A 17,757-nucleotide genomic window follows, 5' to 3' on the forward strand; every position below is an offset into this window, starting at 1 on the left:
CTGATGATTCATGCCTAAAATAATTTTAGATAAATTTATGAAGAACATGGTATGAAGAAAAGTATACCCTATATTTCGGTCAAATGGATCTACTTCCTTTACCTTTTATTATAAACATTCTATTTTTTGCCCTCATGCTAGTTGTAGATTAGCCCACATTCCTGGATTGCTAATATTTTTCCTCTGGGTCTCTTCAAATTTTTAATATCTTTCAAGATTTATCTATATTATTTTCCTCCAATTGTTAGTGCTGTGCCCTACTCCTCTTTGCCCTCAGTCTGTTTCACAAATGTTTTAAAAAATACCTGTACATGCCCTGTGGTCTCTCCAGGGAGAAGACAAGTTTCTCAAGATCAGGGAAGCACAGAGACTGATGCATATGAGGAGGAGCTGCAGGAAAAAAGAGGAAAATGCATTTTTTAAAAATTTTACAAAATGCTTTTCAAACATGGTCAAACGATAGGAACAGTTTTCAAATGAAGAAATTAAAACTACACATATATATATATATATATATATATATATATATATATATATATATATATATATATGAAAATATGAAAAAGTGCCCCAAATCCTATTGATTAGAGAAATGCAAATTAAAGCAACAGTGTTATCATCTCATCCCACACCTTATTCCAGATGAGAAAATGAAAGATGATCAATGGTGGAGAGGCTGTGGTAGGATTGCAGCATTGATGCCTTGCTGGTGGAGTTGTGAATGGTTCCAAACTTTCTGGACAGCAATATGGAGCTATGCTCAAAGAGCAATAAAAATGTTCATATCATTTGACCCAGTAATTCCAATTTTAGGCCTATATCCAGAAGAAATTGTAAAAAAATGAGAAAAATCATACATGTTCCAAAATATTCATAGCAGTTCTTTTTTGTAGTGGCAAAGAATTGTAAATTAAAGGCATGCCTATCAATTGGTGAATGACTAAACAGCTTAAAGTCCATGAATACCATGGAATGTTATTGTTCTATAAGAAATCATAAATGGTTAGACACTAGAGAAGCATGGAATGATTTACAGGATCTGATGCTGAGCAAAGAGAGTGGAGATGGACAACCTTGATGAAAGCAACTCCTCTGGACAGTCCAGAGAGTTAGGGTAACTGTATTTGACTGTTATGGACTATATTATCCCCAACCAGAAGAAGAAAAACAAAAGAAAATAAACAGAAAAAATAAGCAACCATTCAGCATCTGATGAATATTTTATAACAAAAGTATTTCTTATGTATCTCTTTCCCTTAATTCTAATTCCTTATGCCAAAAATTACTAATTTGTAAATATGTTTAACAAAATATGTAAAATACTAACATGACTATTCCCTGCTGAGGGGAAGGGGCTGGAAAGGGAGGGTAGAGGGAAATTTTGTAACTTGGAAATATGCATTTTCAAATGGATGAAAATAAATAAATTTATTAATTAAAAACAAAACAAAACAAACCATTTTATTCCCTTTGATTCCTAATTGCCTCAACAATATAAACCTACAAAAATGTTTATTTCCTGGTTTGTTCATAAGAGATGACATGTTATTTCAGAAAGAATATTGAATTTGGAGGTAAAAAAACAAGAACTCAAATACTGCCTCAATCATTTATTAGTTGAGTAATTTTAGACAAGTCATTAAACTTCTCTGGGATTCTATTTGTTTTTCTATAAAATAAGGGGATTGAACTAAATGATTTATAAACTTCCATTCCAAAAAATTATTTTTTATTTATTCCTTTTTTCAACCATATATGTATGTATATTTTTAAGGTACAAAACTTCCTCCCACCCTCCCTTCCTACCTCCCTTGCCTCAGCTGGGAGCAGTCAGGTTAGCATTGTACATATATACTTTTGATAAACATGTTTACAGATAAGTCATTTTCAATATAAGCAATTAAGATTAAAGAAAAGAGATACATAGAGTCATTTTTGTAAAGTGTTCATCAGATTCTGAGTGGGGTTTTTTTTGTTTTGTTTTGTTTTTCTTCCTCTGAATGTGGATAACATTGTCCATATCCATTCTAATACAGTAGCCCTAGCTTTCTGAACTTCTGAGAGAAGCTGTTTCCATCAAGGCTGTTCATCTCACGTTGTTGTTGCTAATGTGTGCATTGTTCTCTTGGTTCTGTTCCCTTTGTCCAGAATCAGATCCTGTAACTCATTCCATGCTTTTCTAGAATTCTAACAATTTATGGTTTCTTACGGAACAATATTATTCCGTAGTGTTCATGTACCATAACTTGTTTAGCCATTCTCCAGTTGATGGGCATCCTCTCAATTTCCAAATCTTTGTCACTACCAAAAAAAAGCTGCTATGAATATTTTAGAACATGTGAGACTTTTCCTATTTTTTATGATTGCTTACAACTATAGTCCTAGAATTGGAATTGCTGGATAAAAAAGGAAATGAACAGTTTTATTGCTCTTTGGGCATAGTTCCATATTGCTCTCCAGAATGTTTGGATCTGTTTACTACTCCAACCAACAATGCATCGATGTTCCAATCCCCCCACAACCTATCCAGCATTGATCATCTTCCATTTTCTCATCTTGGCCAATCTGATAGGTTTGAGGTCATACGTGATTGTTGTTGAAATTTGCATTTCTCTAATAAATAATGATTTGGAGTATTTTTTCATATGATTATATATAGCTTTAATTTCTTCACTTGATAACTGTTTGTTCATATCCTTTAACCATTTATCAATTGGAAAATCACTTTTAACTTAAAATTTGATGCAAATCTCTATATATTTTAAAAATGAGACCTTTATCAGAACTAGTTGTGAAGAGTGTTTCCCATAATTGACAAAACTAAATTTGTTAACCTGTAAGATTCACTTTTGATTTGTATTCCCAGAGCAGACAACTGAACCTAACAGAGTTTGACTTTAGTAAGTATTACTTGGTTGAATATTTATATAAGATCATAATCCTCTTTCACATTCCATCCAGCTGTCTACCTACTTCTACCTATCCAGTCTCTTCTACCTACCCTCAAGAATCCATACTCTTTAACTATGGATAAATTAATCCATTCCTCTTTGGAATTTTTGTTATAGATTCTAGTCCATTTAGTTAGAACTAAATCAATGTAAGTTTATATGGCACTATATCTAACTGAAAAGAGCATTCTTCCTCTTCACAGTCTAGCCAACTATCCAGTTATGCATTTAACGTTCTACTGTGTACACATTTCTTCTGGAAACTGAGTCAACTGTTGCTTTAGGAAACAACTCATCATCCCTGTGACTTCTCAGATATTCCTTTTCCTGTTCACTACTACCTTCTATATGTTGTTTTTTTCCTAGAAGAATGTAAGCCTCATTTTTAAATTTTGTGTTTCCAGTGCTTAGCATAGTGTCTCTAAAAATAAGTACATAGCATTTTTCAATCATTCATTTATTTATTCTTCCTTTCTTTTTCTTTTTTCTATTTTTTGTTTTCTTCCTCCTTCCTTCCTTCCTTTCTTTCTTTCATTCTTTCTTTCTTCTTTCTTTTTCTGTCTTCCTTTCATCCATCAGTATTTCTAAATAGTTCTCAGACCTCTGCTTCACTTTATCATGCTCTGAATTAATTGAAAGAGTGAACTATAAATAGTGCAGTAATTTCCCTCAACCAGCCTTTTTGTGAGCATTGTGAAAGACAAAAAAAAGGTTGACTATTGGTTCTTCATAAAAGCAGAAAAATAGAATGTCTGTTCATATTATCTTCATATGTGAAGTTCAGTGCAGAACCTGGATTTTCATCTATTGTTTGTCATTTATTGACTAACATCCTTGTTCAGTTCCTTCTCTTTCTTCCACTTAAAGAAAAAGAAAATTTAGAATCCAATGTTGAATTCAAATTCATAAAGGAAATAAAGAATCAGTATGGTGAGGAGGGGAATACAAACTTTTCACATAATTTTCATGTATTCATCAATGATTATTTTATTTCAATTTACTGTATTTGAAATTGTTACCTATTTGAGGCTTTAATTCTAGAGACTCCTATTAAGATTCTGCTTCCCACAGTAATGATAGATCCTAAACAGCTACTTGAGTGTCATCTGGTTAACACTAATAATTAACCTCTACTCATTCCCCTCATAATAAGTAGCTCTCTTCTTTTGGTTCTGTTCTAACCCTTTTTTTTCCTCTTACCTGACACAAAACTTGGAAATAATCCCTCATATCCTCCCATGTTTCAATACTTATATAATTATTTTTGCTACTCACCAACATTTTTTAATTGAAATATCTCTAACTGGAATTTCCCTTAATGACATGCTGCCAATATTAAATCCTTGGAGAAACATTGTGGTCTAATGGGAAAAAATCCGTCCCTCAAATAATGAAGACTTAAGTTTCACTCCTCTGCAACCTTTGTTCACTGTGCAACCATGAGCAAGTCTTCATTGATCATTCTCTGCCTCAAGTTTTCCATCTGTAAATTTGAAAGAAAGTTATTTCACAGTTGCTGTGAACTCAAATAAATTAATACCCATATAGCATTTAATAAAATTTAAAGATTTTATATAGCAGTAGGAAAAAACCTCTAGTGAATATTTTGGTGATATAAATCAAGACTTATTCAGAGTACCTATTATTTCTCCTTGAAGCTTTTTCTTTCACCTAAGTCTTTCTTTCTCCTTCATTTTCTACAACCAAAGACCTATTTTCTTTTTTGTCAGTATTCAACAAGGAATTTCAGAGAAATAAAAATACCTTTCCCCAGATCTCTTTTCAGACTTTTGTTCTGTTGACTTCCATAGCTTTCATTTAAACCCAGAAATTATGAATTCTCATTATGCTTGGCCCTTGGTTCTTTGATGATGTTTCAGGAAAGAAGTGGCAAAATCATATAGGCTTGATCAATTTTAATTCCAACCCCTGAAATTTGCCTGTTATATCTAAAATGTTGGTGTGAATATCTGGAGTAGGGGGAGGGGAGTTGGGAGGGAGGCTGGTGGAGTGACAGGTTTTGCCCTTCAGTCCCCTCTAGCACGCTAACTTTTCAGATGTTGCTGCTGTTTTTCTGTTTTCACTGACCAATATTCTTCATTTCAAACTCTCTATTGCTTTTCCCTAGCAATTCATCTTATAAACTGCCTCCAAATGTTTTTCGATTACCAGCTCTATATGTGAGTTCTCCAGCTGAATTTTGAAAAGTTGAATTTAGAGATAAAATTCAAATGGAAGGTTGATGTCTCTTGTCTTTGAGAGGTGAAGATTTTGTAAAAACAGTGATTACCTAATGGATATTGTCTATTTCCACCCCATCATCTTATGTGGAAGGATTCAAGTCAAACTAGACTTTTATTCTCCTCAGGGGCAAATTGTTTTCATTGGAGTAATATGGAAAATTAACTTCACCTTTCTTGGGCCCCTTTCCTATGAATATGGCAGACAGTGCAAGCTCCCACTTTGAAAATAATAACCAACTAGAGTGGCAAGCATTCCATTTAAGGATCTACTTTGCAAAATGATGACTTGATTTTATTAATTAGCTGCTTCAGTTATAGGAAAATTCTAAAATCAATTTTGTGGAGAGGACTTTTTCATCATAATTCTTACAGAAGTAAAGTGGTTCATTTGATATCAGTGGAAATTCATTAATTAATGAAAGAAAAATATGTATGCATACACACATACAAAAACATATTCATATATGCATACATATATATAAATAGATGTATAGACACACATGGACATACTCTATACACACACACAGACATATATATATATGCATATATATACATATATATATATATATGTATATACAATGGCCTCCTATTACTCTCAGCTGAAATTTCAACTTCTCTACATTATGAAAAAGAATGAAACATTTACTAAATACTAAATACCAGGAACTTTAATCACTTTATAAATATCTTATTTGATACTCACAAAAACCTTGGGGAAAAAGTACTATTACTATCCAAATTTTATTGTTGAAAAAAGTAAGGCAGGCAGAGGGGACACAGTGGATAGTAGACTGTACCTGGAGTCAAGAAGTCTCATCTTTCTGAGTTAAAATCTAACCTCAGATATCCATTAGCTGTGTGATCCTGGTCAAGTCACTTAATTCTGTTTGCCTCAGTTTCCTCATTTGTAAAATGAAGTGGAGAAGGAAATGGTAAACCAATCCAGTATCTTTGTCAAGAAAGTCTAAAATGGGATCATGTAGAGTCAAAAATGACTAAAAACAGCATACAGCCAAGCGTCTGAGGCCAATTTTGAACTTGATCCAGAGTTTTATCCATTGTTTCTCCTAGATGTCACTGTTACAATAGGTCTTCCTACTTTTAACTTAAATCATAATAATCCCCATTAAGTACTTTTCATTTCATGTAAATTGACAAGCTTCTCTTCTTTCATATTTTCTATCCTCTATGCCTATAATGCACTAGGTTTTGTCTCTGTCTCTTTTAAACAATTTGTTTTCAAAAACAAGCAAACAAAACAAAACAATTTGGGTGCCATCATCTACAGGTGTCCTTTACTAATTTTTCCTTGCTCATGCTCTTCTTTTGAATGACCTTTGTAGAGCTTTCTCTCTAGTTAAAGATAAGTTTTTTGAAGGAAGACTTTGTTTTCATTTCCATATTTATTTCTCCAGATTAATTTTTACACATATTAATGGCTTAACAATTGATATTTAAAAAATGAATAGAAATGAGACTGACCTCTAAAATTGCTTTTTGTTTAATTAATAGTTAAATATTTTGTAATTTCTGAATTCCTTTTCTTTCTATCTGGAACCTAAGAATTGAGAGGATCTTTGAATCCAGCTCTTCTATATAAATCCAATCTCCTTTCAAGTACACCAATAATTTCCTGTTGCTATAAGTTTAGTTAACACAACTTTATTTCTCTAATTTCAATTCTTTGACTTCTTACAGATCTCTCTTAGGGCTTACAAAGAAAGAATTCCAAGGATACAGAAAATTTCTACAAATATAACAAGTCAATGATGAATAGTTTCTCTTCCCATTTAAAAAAAAAAAGTTTGCAAGTTAAAGTAAATGAGAGAAAGATAAAAAGTAATCTAATAATTTATTAAAGAATAAATTTCTTTATTAGAAACGGAAGATGGGAATGGTGGTTGAGGAAAAGGGGAAAGAAGTGCTATTTCATGGCTAATAATAATTAACAATGGGAAAGAAAAATGCTAAACATCAAATTATATTACATTTTTGAACTCAAACAATAAATTATCTACTCCATTCTAAAGAGAAGTTATGATGGACAATATATGTTAAAGAAATTTTGTGATAAGATTAAGAGAAATAGAATGAATTGAATATAACTGAGATGTAATAACCCTCCAAACCTTTATCATTGTTGTTAATATGAAAAGTAAAATAAATCACCGTGCATTGGACTTAAGACAAATTTTGTCAATGTGTTGATTTTTGTATCCCCAAAACAACACAATATGTGATACATAGTAAGCATTTAATTGATCTAGTTGCTTAATTAATCAAAGTATTCAGGGGAAAATTATTTCCTCTAAATATAGATTAGGAAACTAAGGTTTACTCTTGCAACTTGCCTATGGTCACACAAGTAGCAAGCAAGAACGTGAATTTATGTGATCTAAGTCTAGAGGTTTTTTTGTCCGGTGAATCATGATGCTTAATGTATAAAAGCACTTTGCAAATATTATTTCTTGACAATACTTGTCATAACAGTTATTGTTTTTATTATATTAATGAAGAAAACAGATGCACAAAATCCTGTATTTGTGTCAAACAATCATTTAAGATTTAAAAATGTATGATATAGTAACAATATCTAACTTCAGAAGATTGAAGGCTTAGAACCTTTCTGTGCTTCACAATAGTTTCAAATATATATATATATGCAAATTCAGTTATATATATGTACATATATAAATATGGAAATACATATATATGTATACATATATGTACATACAAATATTGCAGTGCTTTGAATTAATTATTATTACTTTAATATAATTGAATCAAATTGAAGTGGAAACATATTTATATTTAATAACATGCAAATGGATTTGCCTTAATTGGTTTTAGTATTTGCCTGATTCCATTCCCCTTGGATTTCCTCAAGCAAATCCCACTGAATTAGAGGGGAAGCCTTAAAACAAAGTGATTCCATGAAGAGAATCCTAGGAAGGAATTATCTTTACCATCCTACATGCATTCATGTCATCCCAACTTAACAAATTTTTTGTTATAAATGGTTAATATGTTTAAATAAATAATGAAGGCAATCAATGAGTGTTTCTGTTGCTAATACCCAATATAAATGTTGTAAGGGAGCTTCCATTATTTCTCTATGTAAATAGATGATAAGCTCTCTCCCATATTATCAAGAAAAGAGAATGGGAGTGGATTTAGAAGACTCAATATGAATCACCAGTTTATTTGGTTTAACAGTCAAAAAAGTCCAGGTGATCACAGACTGCATGACTAGAAATATGAATCCTACAATGAGGAAACTAAGTGTCCTCCTTAATTCTGCCTTGGGTATTTCAGATTTAGAGCATGGTGTCTAGTACTGGGCATGAGGTTTAAAGTTAACATTGGGTCTTCCAGCCAAGATGGTGGAGAGAAGATAAACACTGAACCACCTGAATGTTGCTCTCATCTGATTTGCCTTAAAGTTAAAATACATACAGTCAGTTAAGTTAAGATATTTATCTTACCTTTCAAATATTAAAAGGGGGAAAAGAGGAGGGGGGAGGAAACAGGGAACAAACAAGGAAGGGAAGAAAGAAGGGGCAAAGGGAAAGGGGGAAAAGGCGAGGGGTTTGAATATAGGAGGGCAAACACACTGAAGGTAGTGGTATTCAGAAACAAAATGTTGGAATATATGGATAAAGGGAAAAAAAGGGGAAAAATACAAACAGAGAAAAGATATCATGGAGGAAAATAGTTAGTAATTATAACACTGAATATGAATGGGATGAACCCTCCCTTAAAATGTAAGTGAATGACAGAGTGGATAAAAAAAAAAACAGAAGGCGACAATATGTAGCTTACTATAAATTGGTTTGAAACAGAGGGAAATATATAAGGAAAAGGTAAAAGGTTGGAGCAAAACATATTTTGCTTCAGCTGAAGTGAAGAAAGCAAGGGTAGTAATCCTTATCTCAGACAACTCAGCTGCAAAAATAGATATCCTTCAAAGAGATAAGAAAGTAATTTCAATAATGTGTGTGTGTGTGTGTGTGTGTGTGTGTGTGTGCGCGCGCGCGCGCTCGGGCGCGCACGCATGTGCCCAATGTTATAGCATCCAAATTCTTAGAGGAGAACTTGAAGGAGTTACAGGAAAAATATAGTCAGCAAAACTCTACTAGTGGGAGACCTCAACCTCCCATCCTCAGATTTAGATAAATCTTACCATAAAATAAACAGGAAGGAAGTTAAGGAAGTAAGTAGATTGTTTGAAAACATAGACATGATAGACTTAGGGAGAAAATTGAATGGGGATAGAAAAGCACATACTTTCTTTTCTGTAGTACATGGCACTTATACTAAAATTGACCATGTATTAATGCATAAAAACCTAATGATCAATTGCAGAAAGACAGAAATAGTGTATACATCTTTCTCAGATCATAATACAATAAAAATCACATGCAATATTGAGCCAGGGAGATATAGATCCAAAACTATTTAGAAAACAAATAACTTCATTTCAAAGAATGAGTGGATCAAACAACAAAGTATAGAAAGAATTAATTATTTCATACTAGATAATGACAATAATGAAACAATATACCAAAACATATGGGATGCACCCAAGGGAATAAATTATATCATTAAATGCTTACATGAATAAATCAGAGAAAGAGGAAATCAATGAACTAAATGTGCAATTAAAAAATTAGAGAAAGAACAAATTAAAAACTCCAATTAAATACCAAATTAGAAATTCTAAAAATTAAAGGAGAAACTAATAAAATTTAAATGAAGTAAATTATTGGAGTAACAAAAATCTTAAAAATTATCTTAGCAAAATTATTGCAAGTTATCACTAGGATAATACTTTATTACCAAGTAGGATTTATCCCAGGATTACAGGGTTGGTTCAATACTAAGAAAACTGTTAGTATATATATATTTAGTTAGTATATATAACTGTTAGTATAATTAATTGTATCAATAACAAACCTATCAGAAATCATATGATTTTATCAATAGATGCTAAAAAAGCTTTTGAAAAATACAACACACATTCCTACTAAAGACATTAGATAGCATAGGAAAAATTGGATTGTTTCTTGGAATAATAGTCAATATCTATCTGAAACCATCAACAAGCATAATATGCAAAGGTAATAGGATGCAGGCATTTCCAAAAAGATCAAGGTGAATTAAGAATATCCAACATCACCACTACTATTCAATATTGTATTAGAAATGTTAGCTTCAGCAATAAGAGAAGAAAAAGAAATTGAGGGAATTAGAATTGGGCTGGATAAGACAAAATTCTCACTCTTTGCAGATGGAATGATGGTATACCTACAGAATCCCAAAAAATCATCTAAAAAACTACTAGATATAATTAGCAACTTTAGGGAAGTCGAAGAATACAAAATAAAACCTCATATATATGACTACCAAGCTGCAGAAGAAAGAGCTAGAAAGAGAAGAACTTCATACAATATAAAATATTTGGGAGTCTATCTGTCATGGCAGACTCAGAAACTTTTTTACAAACAATTGCAAACCACTTTTCACTCAAATAAAATCAGGTTTAAATAACTAGGAAAATATCAACTGCTCAAGGATAGGACAAGCCAATATAATAAAAGTGACAATCCTACCGAAATTAAACTACTTGTTTACTGACCTACCAATTGAAATTCCAAAGTTAGTTAATGAGTTAGAAAAATTGTAAGTGAATTCATATGGAGAAATAAAATGTCAAGAATTTCCAGGACTTAATAAAAAATGTAAAAGAAGGTGGTTTAGCCCTACCAGATCTAAAATTATATAATAATGCCTCAATCACCAAAACTGTCTGGTATTGGCTAAGAAACAGAATGGTGGATCAGTGAAAGACTAGGTACAATAGGAGGAAATGATTATAGTAATCTGATGTTTCATAAACCCAAAGAGTCAAGCTATTGAGATAAAATCTTTCTTTTTGATAAAAACAGTTGGGGGGGGGTGGAGCCAAGATGGAGACAAGAAGGGATCGAGTCTTAGGAGCTCTCTGATAAAACTCATAAACTGAGGACTCTAACTAAACTTTCAAGACACAGAACCCAAAAAGGGACCCAGTGAGGCAGTTTTCCTACTTAAGGTAACCTGGAAAAGAGCAGAGAGGCTCTGCTCCCCGGGGCTGGAGGGGCGGCCTGCTGGAGGGGTGGCCCACCAGAGCCAAGGAACTTCAGCCTCCTGGAGGCAGCTCCAGGGCGCTGGGGCCCGCAGCTCGCAGCAGCAGGGGTGCTGCACCCCGGGGAGCACCTGCACAGAGTGGGGGAGCAGCAGGGTACCTCTGCCGGGGCGAGCATGTGGAGCCCAGCCCTCAGGGTACACAGCCAGCAGACTGGTCTTTCCAGTGGAGCCAGTAAGCAGGAGCCCCCCAGGGCATGAGCCCATTGAGCAGAGGCAGGGGACTGAAGAGAGAGACACTGCAGAGCTCTGTCCTCTGCCCCTGGAACAGGACTCTGGAGCTCTGACCACATTCAGATCCTGATCCCAGTCTAGGCCACCCCATAGAACAACAGGGCACCCCCCCACCTCAGCCCCGTGGCAGAGGGGGGCGCATATGGTCATTCACAGACCAAGAGGGAGGACAGAACCTCACACACTGAGACCCTTGTGGGAGTGTCCCAAAAGCTCAGGAAGCACCCCCAAAAAACAAGCTTAGGCTCAGAAAATGAACAAACAAAGAAACAAGAGGAAGACCATTGAGAAATATTTTGCAAATGAGCCCAAGAAGGATCAAAATACTCAGTCTGAAGATGAGGAAGCACAAGCTCCTGCATCTAAAGACTCCAAGAAAAACAGAAATTGGGCTCAGGCTATGACAGAGCTCAAAAAAGACTTTGAAAATTAAATGAGGGAGTTAGAAGAAAAACTGGGAAAAGAAAGGAGAGAGATGCAGGAAAAACATGAAAATGAAGTCAGCAGCATAGTCAAGGAAATCCAAAAAAATGCTGAAGAAAATAACATGCTAAAAACCAGCTTAGGTCAAATGGATAAAACAGTTCAAAAAGTTATTGGGGAGAACAATGCTTTAAAAAGCAAAATTGGCCAGATGGAAAAAGAGATAAGAAAACTCTCTGAAGAGAATAAATTCTTCAGACAAACAATAGAATTCAGGGAGATTGATGAATTTACCAGAAATCAGGAATCAATACTTCAAAACCAAAAAAATGAAAAATTAGAAGAAAATGTGAAATATCTCATTGAAAAAATGAGTGATATGGAAAACAGACTTATGAAAGATAATTTGAAAATTATTGGAATACCTGAAATTCATGATCAGGAAAAGAGCCTTGACATCATTTTCAAAGAAGTACTACAGGAAAATTGCCCTGATATTCTAGAAGCAGAGGGCAAAATAGAAATGGAGAGAATCCACCAAACCCCCAGAGAAAGAGATCCCAAAAAAAACAACCCCCAGGAACATTATAGCCAAGTTCCAGAACTCCCAAGTCAAAGAGAAAATATTACAAGCAGCCAGAAGGACACAGTTCAAATATCGTGGAGCTGCAGTCAGGATCACACAGGACTTAGCAGCAGCTACACTGGAAGCTCGTAGGGCTTGGAATACAATATACCGGAAGGCAAAACAGCTTAGAATGCAGCCAAGAATGAACTACCCAGCAAGGCTGAATGTCCTCTTCCAGGGAAAAAGATTGACTTTCAATGAACCAGGGGAATTTCAAAGGTTCCTTTTGGAATGGCCAGAGCTGAACAGAAGGTTTGATCTTCAGATACAGGACTCAGGTGAAGCATGGAGATTGGAGGAGAGGGGGGAAATATGAGGGACTTAATGAAGATGAACTGCATGTATAGAAAAATGATACTGATAATATTCATATGAGCCATCTCAGTTAATAGAGCAGGTAGAGGGAGCTTGTATAGTTGAAGCACAGGAGAAAGCTGAATTTGAAGATAAAATATGGTGTAAAAATGGAATCAATAAGAAAAAAAGGGAAATGGAATTGGAGAAATAAAAAGGAGAGGGGGAATAGGCCAAGATATTTCACATAATAAGATTGTTTTTATTACAATGAGCTATTGCAATGATATGGAAGGGGGGAGGCAAGGGGGAATGAGGGAACCTTTGCTCTCATCAGAGATGGCTAGGAGAGGAAACAGCAAATATACTCAATGGGGTGTAGACAACTGGAGTAAGAAGGAGGGGGGAGCAGGGGGGAGGGGTGGGGATGTGAATAAAGGAGGAGAGGATGGACCATGGGGGGATAGTGGTCAGATATAACACATTTTCTTTTTTTACTTCTTGCAAGGGGCTGGGATTGGATGGCCTGCCCAAGACCATAAGACCAGGTAGATTCTGGGCCTAAGGGGTGGTATGGGGGCTCAGGGCTTCTTGGCCCCAGTACCAGGGATCTGTCTGCTGCACCACTCAGCAACCCTACAGCAGAGTCAGAGTGAAAGGAGAGAGAAAATAGAGTACATGGTAGTGGAGAAATAAGAAAGGAGGGAGTTGCAATCAGCAATGGCAACATTGGGAAAATATAGAAGTAACTTTTGTGATGGACTTATCATAAAGAATGTGATCCACTCACGACAGAGTTGATGGTGTTGGAACAAAGACTGAAACACATTTTTTGTTATTATTATTTGGGGGAGGGTGCAGGGTAAGTGGGGCTGGGTGGCCAGCTTGGGGCCACATAGCAGGGTGATCATTGGGTGTCTGGGGCCGGATTCGGACCCAGGTGCTCCTGGCTCAAGGGCCAATGCTCTGTCTGCCACCCAGCCACCCCTACTATTATTACTATTTTATTTTATTTTGGGTCTTTTTTTTTCTTCTTTTTGGTTTTTGCAGGGCAGTGGGATTCGGGTGGCTTGCATGTCACATGGCGGGGTGATTATTGGGTTTACGAGGCTGGATATGGACTCAGGTGCTAGTGGCTCCAGGGCCGGTGCTTCGTCCATTGTGCCACCTGGCCATAGCTACAATTATTACTATTATTTTTTTAATTTTAATTTTTTTCTCCCCCCCTTTACTTTTTTGCCCAAGCAAGTCTATCTATATTCATGGGGGGAGGGGTATTTTGTTTACTTGTAAACAAGTATATTTTATTAATGTAAAGAAAAACATTTGTACAAAATGTGAATAAAAAATAAATTAAAAAAAGAGAGAATAAGGCCTCTCTTGCAGTTGTAGACTATGAGCCAAGTATGTAAGGTTTTGTTTAATGCATGTTCTATGGTAACAGAGAGGATAGGAAGCTGACATGGAAGCCCAGAAAACATGTGGTTATGTTTATTATACATACTTACTGTGTGACCCTGAAAATTCACTCTAAGGGTTAGTGTTCTAGGCCAAAAAGTTTCAAACATTATGAAGGCACAATATTCTCAAGTGTAACCTGATCCAGCTTAAAATATGACTGTGACATACTGAATAAAATAAAGTTTAAAAATACAATAAAAAAGAAGGCAAAAAAATAAAATAAAAACAGTTGGGAAAATTGGAAGTTAGTATTGAAGAAACTTCGATCAGAGCAACACTTCACACCCTATACAAAGGTAAGATCAAAATGGCTACAGGATTTAGACATAAAAAGAAATATTAAAGAAACTAGGAGATCAAAGCATAGTTTACCTGTCAGATCTATGGAAAGGGAAGCAGTTTCTGACCAAGGAAGAGATGGAGAATATCATTAAAAACAGACTAAATAATCTTGATTACATTAAATTAAAAAGCTTTTACACAGCCAAAACCACTGTAACCAAGATCAAAAGAAATATAGTAAATTGGGAAACAATTTTTAGAACTAATATTTCTGTCAAAGGGCTTATTTCTAAAATATATAGAGAAGTGAGTCAATTTAAAAAAAAATCCATTCCCCAAATGACAAATGGTCAAAAGTTATGCAAAGGCAATTTACAGATGAGGAAAACAAAGCAATCTATAATCATATCAAAAAATTGCTCTAAATATTTACTTATCAGAGAAATGAAAATTAAAACTTCTCTGTGGTACCACCTCACACCTCTCAGACTTGCCAATAAGACCAGAAAGGACAATTATCAGTGTTGGAAGGGCTGTGGGAAATTTGGGACACTAATGCATTATTAGTGGAAGTGTGAACTCATCCAACATTTCTGGAGAGCATTTTAGAATTATATCCAAAGGGCAACAAAAATGTGCATACCTTTTGATCCAGCAATATCACTACTGTGTCTATGCCCTAAAGAGATTATGACAAAGGGTAAAAACATGACTTGAACAAAAATATTCATAGCAACCCTGTTTGTGGTGGCAAAGAATTGGAAATTAAGTGAATGTCCTTCAGTTGGGGAATGGCTTAACAAACTGTGGTGTATGTATGTCATAGAACACTATTATTCTATTAGAAATAAGGAAGCATGGGAATTCAGGGAAGTGTGGAAGGATTTGCATAATCTGATGCTGAGTGAGATGAGCAGAACCAGAAAAAACATTGTGTACCCTAACAGCAACATGGGGGTGATGATCAACCTTAATGGACTTGCTCATCCATCAGTGCAACAATCAGTCACAATTTTGGGGTATCTGCAATGGAGAATACCATTTGTATCCAGAGAAAGAATTGCGAAATTTGAACAAAGACCAAAGACAATTTTAATTTAAAACAAAGAAAACCAAAACTTTTCTTATTGTTTAATTTTGCTATCTCTTATGCTTTATTTTTCTTCCTTAAACATATGATTTGCCTTTCATCACATTCAACTAACATCAATGTATACCATGGAAGCAATGTAAAGACTGCCAGACTGCCCTTTGTGGGGGATGGATGGAGGGAAACAAGATTAGGAGAAAATTCAAAATAAATAAAATCTTTCTTTTATTAAAAAAATGTGAACAATGAAAAACTGAATCAGACCATGAATCTATATGGGGAGAGCAGGATAGTTAGATAGTTTGAAACCATAGCATATATGTACTGGTTGAAAAAGAGGGTCATTTTTAGTTTGAAGAAGGGAATAGTTAAGACCTACTTTCTATATGATACATTTTCTGGTCTCCATAGATTTCAGTTCACTTGCCTTTCAAGCCTTACTGAAAATTACATAAATATACATATGTAGCTAAGTTTAATTTAAAATAGTTTCACTACATATATCTATAACTATATGTACATATATATGAACTTCACTATATATATATATATATACAGTTTCTCTATATGTATGTTTGTTTATATGCATATATATGTATATAATACTTACTTATCCATGTATATATTATTTATACCCCATTCCCAAATAGAAGTTTTTGCTTTCATATATCACATACATAGGCACACAGAGACTTCATTAAACAGTTGGTGCTTCATAAATGATTTTTCAGTGGAATGCAACTGATAATGACGTATTTCAAGTGGTTTAGAGGCTATCATTAATGAATTGATCAATTAATCAATGAAACCACATATATTATGCATTTATTCTGTGGTCAGATACTATACTAGGTATTATGTAAAAATGCAATGGCTTTACCCTCAAGGATCTTGCATTCCAAAAGGGAAATAGCACACATACATATAGAATAGGTTTAGTAGCTAGTATGGAAGAAAGTTCAAATCTAGCCAGTTTCAGGGAGCCATATGAGAGTAGATTCTCCTGTTTCTCTCTCTCTCTCTCTCTCTCTCTCTCTCTCTCTCTCTCTCTCTCTCTCTCTCTCTCTCTCTCTCTCTCTCTCTCTCTTTCTCTGTCTCTCTCTCTCTCACTTTCTTATCTTTTATAATTGAGTATTTTATTTTCCCTAGATACTTGCAAAAACTAATTTTCATATATATATAAAATTTTATTTTTCCTTAATTATATGTAAAGAGTGTTTGTATTCATTTAAAAATTTTTGAATTCTGAATTCTCTCCCTTCTTTCCAGCCCTCTCATTGAGAAAGCAAGCAATTTGATATAAGTTATGAACGTGCAGTCATGCAAAACATTTTCTTTATAGGCACATCGTGAAAGAAAATATAGTCTCCCTTCAATAAAAGGAACCCTCAACATATAAATTAAAAAACAAATTATGCTTCAATCCTAATTCAGAATCTATCAGTTCTTCCTCTAGAAATGGATAACATTCTTTATTAAAATAAGTCCTTCAGAGTTGTATTCGGTCAAAGCAATGTTGAGTAAAACTTAGCTATTCACAGTTGATCATTCTGCACTTTTGCTCTTACTTGATATTCTTTACATTTCATATTGTATCAGAACATATAAGTATTTCCAGGTTTTACTGAGAGCATTCTGCTCATCAATTCTTATAGCAGAGTGGCAACCCATCATAATCACAAACCACAATTTGTTCAGCCATTCCTGAACTGATGGTCATCTCCTCAATTTCCAATAAGTTGCCACCAGAAAAGAACTGCTATGAGTATCCTTATTCATTTAAATCATTTTTCTTTCTGTTTTTCCCTTTTGGAATACATACTTAGTAGTGGAACTACTAAGTAAAAGGGAATGCATGGCTTTATAATCCTTTGCCATAGGATTATTATTCAACAGAATGGTTGAATCATTTCAAAACTTCCTTAAACAATGGATCAATTTCTTATTTTCCCTATATCCCTCTAA

This window comes from Macrotis lagotis, chromosome 1, assembly GCF_037893015.1.
Source record: "Macrotis lagotis isolate mMagLag1 chromosome 1, bilby.v1.9.chrom.fasta, whole genome shotgun sequence".
NCBI lineage: Eukaryota > Metazoa > Chordata > Mammalia > Peramelemorphia > Peramelidae > Macrotis > Macrotis lagotis.